Source organism: Tyto alba, unplaced genomic scaffold, assembly GCF_018691265.1.
Source record: "Tyto alba isolate M040663 unplaced genomic scaffold, T.alba_DEE_v4.0 Super-Scaffold_11, whole genome shotgun sequence".
Lineage (NCBI taxonomy): Eukaryota > Metazoa > Chordata > Aves > Strigiformes > Tytonidae > Tyto > Tyto alba.
In genome coordinates, this window is record NW_024881273.1 from 8,129,291 (window position 1) to 8,134,644 (window position 5,354).

The window sequence follows — 5,354 nt, forward strand, 5'->3', positions numbered from 1 at the left end:
TGGTGCAGATGGATTTCAGAAAGAATCAGTTCAGTCTAGACTGTGACCATTTTTCAGTCTTGTGAATTCAGACTATGTGAATTCAGAAAGTTTTTCCTTCTTTACCCTTTGTTTTTGAGGAAGCAAATCTCTGTGCAGATGCTGTCGCTTTCTGCTTGCAGTGAAGAGGTACTCCAGAGTGTGAATTTCTGTGCTCTACTGACTGTTCTTCAGAGCTTGTCATGAATTCTTCATAGTGAGTGACACATTGTCTTCCCAAATCTAAAGGACAAGCATGCCTTTACCCAATAACCATTTTGGCAGAAGAGTCATTTCACTTTAGAAATCTACCCAGAGTGTTAATTAAAAAAAAGGTTCCATTCAAGAGAGGAAAATCATATACAAAACATAAGCTCTTATTTTCATATCCTGAGAGTGAAAAAAACACATTGCTCCAAACCATATTTCACAGGCTTTTTTTCTTTTTACCCCAAGTTTCCAGACTCTCACGCAGTGCCACTGAAATTTTAGGAACATTGAAGTTGTTGCTAGTGAACTGCATGGGGCCATCTTGAAAACAACATCCGTTCACCAAGCAGCCTGAGGGAGGAAGCCCTCTCCTGCTATTTTTTTTCTTCTGAAGGTAGAATAAAAAAACATAAGTGAAAAGAGAACAAAGCTTCTGAAGGTGCCTCCACATTTTCATTTGGAAACAAAACATTTATAAAGTTTTGCTTTAATTCCCTTAGATCTTAGTTATAAAGTTTTTTTGCAACTTTCTAAATGCAGAAAATGTAGCTAAGTTCAAAGGCACAGTGTGAACTAGACATAAGCTTGAACCATAGGGGTTGTAGTTTCTAGTAAACATTTCTCTTCTCGCCACCAGTGAAAAGCTTCCATGGCTGAATTTAACCCAGGGGCTGCTAACTAGCAATCAAGACCTTTGGCTCTCTGTAGGCTGATTCCCCAATTACTTACCATTTTGGAATTAAAGAGGGGAAAACAAAATAGCTTTGTTAATTAAGCAGGAAAATCCTCTTGACCTGGGCAAGTGCTGGGATGCTTCTGTGGAACACCTGCAGGATGTCTTCAGTAGATTTATGAGCTACAAGACTGACTTTCAGCTGCTAAATAGTGCAGCTTGATTTATCAAGGTGGATGATTCCCTTACCCCAGGGAATCTCATTTACTTACAGGTGGGTTTTTCTCTTTACAGGTAATGTTTTCTTGCTTAAAGACAAATTGTTGAAGACTGTGTTACATACCCCAGTGGAGAGAAGCATCATCAGGGTGGGCTGAAAATAGTACTAAGATTTGCAATGCCTTCAACAGACTGTACAGGGCCCAGGTAACAGGGAGCTTTGTGGCTCTTGTTCATGCAGGCTATTGCATACTGGATGCTTCAGTGGATGCTAAAAGATATAGGCTCAAAAAAGAAGGCTCTGGTTCAACACCAGGTTGCACTTTAGCTAAGTTCAGCTGTCTGAAAAAACAAGTTGGATGGATAGATGCTGGGGTGGGAATGTTAGATTAAATGCTCTGATTCTTTGCAATATTGAAGCTACACCAATTTGATACTGAATATGGGAACTCTCCTATTTCAGTGAAATAGAAAAGACCAAGGCAAATCATTAGCCACCACTAGCCAAGGTCTTTAGCTGAGGACCTAAAGCTCTTTTCTGCCTCTCACCTATTTTGGGGAAAATTTGGATCCAAGTTGATACATATGGGAAGCAGTTTCCTCACATTCCAAAATCAGAGCATATAGTTATTCTTAGATGATGCGGGGTACTTAAAGACAGGAAGAAAATTGTATTCAGTGCAGACTGCTTTCCTGAAGAAGAACAAGGATTCGCTTAGTCCTGTGATCTTGCTGAGGCTTCATAGCTGAGTTAGTGTTGCCCAGGGGGTATGAGTGCTAACAGCATGTAACACACGTATACACAGATATATCTAAAAGACAGCAGTCTCTTGTGGCTAGAAATATGGTCAGGTGAAGGCAGACTTTGTACATGACCTATGTGTCTTCCTTCACTCAGTTGTGAGTTTCATCCTCAAAACTCCTCCATGAGATAGGGCAGTGCTACTGCCACTGTTTCACAGCAGGAGAATGGAGACATGGAGAGACTCCTTGACTTGCCTAAAATCATAATTGTGGCTTCTGGGGGATTGGAGGAGGCAGCAGCTGGGCAAAGAACTGATCACAAACCTTCTGAGAGTGCCACGATGATTAGAATAGCCTGCTTTATCTGCAGATAGGTGTAATTCCATTCTTTTTACCCGGCCTTTTGTCTGCCTTGTCTTTGGAGATAGCAGGCTCTTTAGAATAGGTGCCATCTGATATTTTATATAGCACTTAGCAAAATATAGTCCCAATCTCACTGAGCCTCTAGGCATTACCATAATCAGTGCATTAGGGGTCATTTTTTCAGACAGAGATTTGAAAATAACTTTGAGGAGCCTTTTGTAATGAAAGTTTTCGTTTGCCACTCTTTGGAGAGGAGGTGGAGAGGGGGAATTTACATTCGCTCTCTCACACACAGAGTTGCACATCTATATCGAATCTTGAAGAAGATGCAAGTCCCCAGCTCCCACAAAAGTGGAGCATTCTGGGTATTTTGGAGAAGAAAAAAAAATGTTTTGAAAGAGCCAAGATATTTAGCTTTGAAAATTATCTACTCAGCAGGCCAGCATTAAAATTAATTTAATGGAGTGTAAATTAACATACTTGACACTTTTTTGATCATTTTTCATAGACAGTGCTGACCGATAGAAATAAAAGCTTTTTTCCCCATGAGGTTAAGCCAAGAAAATTCACAAATTTACTACTCCCACCCCATAAGGTGCTTTCCTCTTCAGGAGCCAATGTAGTACATCAAATTTAAGTCTTTAAATATTAAGCATTGGCACATGATTTTGCATATAATAAACCAAATTTTCAAAAAAATGTTTCATTCACTGACACTGGAATGTGTAAAGAATTTTCCTTTCAAATAAACTGTGGAAGTTAATTAAGTTCACCCAGAGTTTATAGCAAGGATTCTCTGAAAAGTACAGAGGAATATTTATAACCTAGTCCAAAAATGCAACACAGTGAAACTTTTGATATGTTGATAAGCGATAAGAATGTCATTTGAGGTTTATTTTTTTTAATAATAATTTAATTGTCATTGTAAAATGCCTCATAGTTGGGACAGATTAAATTGCCACAAAACCCATTACTGAAATTCATAATCCCCCATAAATGTAAAGTGTTTGCTGCTGTGCCATAAATAACCACACTCGTTCCAGGAAAATGAGGTGCAGGAAATAAATTAACAAAATCCAAACACATAGGACATTAGGTTGCAACAATTTGCTGTAGAGGCTGCTGACGGGAATTCAGCTGAGCCCAGAGGAGAGGCAAATTCAATGTTTAATTATGGCCTCAGTAAATCATGCCCCCTCTGTGTGTTTTGCCATATTGACGAGGTTCAAAGATTATTTCACAGTCCAGTTCAATAGCACTGGTAGAGTATGTACATTTCAGATGTCATTATACTTGAAAAGGTCTGAAGAGCACAATATTTCTCCAAAGATGTGTAGGATCCACTCATGGTTAAATGAAAGGAGGTAAATCAAATTTTGTTAGTCCCATGCAAAAGACTCGTGGTCTGATTTTCCATCATTTGCACTCTCGGTGGTCAGTTTACTTTGTGTTTGGTGGGAGTGAAAATATAGTAATATTTCAGAACTTCTCATCAGTTTAAATGGCTCCACAATGTTCAGACCTCTGGCAGATTTGATCTTTTAGCTGGAGTGTAGCATCAGCCTGGAAAAAGAATCAGGTTGCAGTGATGCGTGTTGGAAAGGAGATGGGAAGGCTTGGGAGGGACATAGCGGGTGGGAAAAAGAGATTTTAAACAACTTAATTGTCACACAGAAATGGCATCTGTAGTAAACATATTGAACTGATAAACAATGCAGCTGCTACAGATTTCACACAGAGAAGTAAATGCCGTGGCCATATGCAATTCATTACCTGCGTTAATTAGGGAATAAAAAAAAAGGAAGGAAAGAAATTATAAGAAAAGGGGACAAATTGGATCACCAGAGAGACTCTGTGTGTGCGAACTGCACATCTGTCCTGTCTCAGGACCATGCAAGAGATCCTCTGCTCACACTTCTGGCCAAGGCAAGAAGGTGCCAGCATCTTTTCTGCTCCTGGATAATGCACTGGGCACTGCTATATTCACTTGTTAACATTTTATGGGGGAAAAAAAAAAAAAAAAGAAAAGAAAGAAAGCCTTCCAAATGCCTGCTCTGGGTGCATATGCTCACCCCATTTTTCCAGCCAGGTCCCTCTCTGCTGACCTGAAGTAAAATTCCATCAGTTCAAAGTAAGATTGGACTTCTCGGTATGACACTTTGATTACAGTGCATCCCCAAAACACAGCTGATCCCTGGTTCTGGAGCTGGAATAGACTCCAGCGCTGATTACAGACATTGAAGGCACTTTGGAGTGTAGAGGGCTACAGGGATGGAACATTTCTGCTTTGCAGCCAATTACCATCTTGAACCCACCAAGATGGTCTCCCTTCCACATTTAACAAAAGCAGCAGGAACTCACCTCGAAGAGACTTTGGATTCACTCCTGCAGACATGAAATAAAACTAAAGACTCCTCAGTAGTCAGTTGGAAACTCGGGGACAGCCGCTGAAAAATAAAAAGTTACAAAACCTCTCAGCTTTTAAATAGGTTTTCATGTTGGTACTGTAAATTAATGTAAATGTCACTTTAAAAGAGAATATGGAATAAAAACCTAATAAAACTGCACAGCACTGCAGGGGTGGTGAGTAAATTGAGGGAATATTTGATTAGATTTCAAAAACTGCTCTTTAATTTGTATGTTCTCACTTATTTCCCCCCCCTTCCACTCCCCATGCTTTCCTCATCTATTATATCTGCTGGTGCACAGTGAATTTTACAGTCCTACCTAAAAGGTCTCTCGTGTTGCTCCATGAAAACCCACACTAGCTAGGACCCGTGTAGTGACAGCTCCCTCCAGACTGTGCTCCAGCAGCAGACGGGGAGACGCGAACAGCGCGAATTCCCTCCCAGCGATGCCGTGCCTGTGACACTCTCTGACGCCAGCAACGGGAACTTGTTCAACCCCGTGCCCTTGGTGTGCTCAAAATCAGAGAGCATCCGCAGCCCAAACCCCCCAGAGCCACACTCCTGTGATGGGAGGGCAGGTTGGCAGAGGGGACTCCTTCGGGCAGTTGCATCTCCCTCCCTAGAGCACAGCCACGCTGGGATTAAATAAGGCTGTTAGCTTCCAGGGTGAACTGCGTCAGTTGACACCTGGAACCCTAGAAGCGAGATGTTTTTGGATT

At 41.0% G+C, this 5,354-nt stretch overlaps 1 long non-coding RNA gene across 1 annotated transcript; it reads right to left on the minus strand.

Moving 5' to 3' along the window:
* Positions 1-3,070: 3,070 nt before the first annotated feature.
* Positions 3,071-5,068, minus strand: LOC116966009. The gene is made up of 3 exons (XR_004409872.2): positions 4,955-5,068; positions 4,589-4,674; positions 3,071-3,790 (listed from the first exon to the last, which is right to left on the minus strand). It is a non-coding gene; the product is annotated as an uncharacterized LOC116966009 (long non-coding RNA).
* Positions 5,069-5,354: the final 286 nt, after the last annotated feature.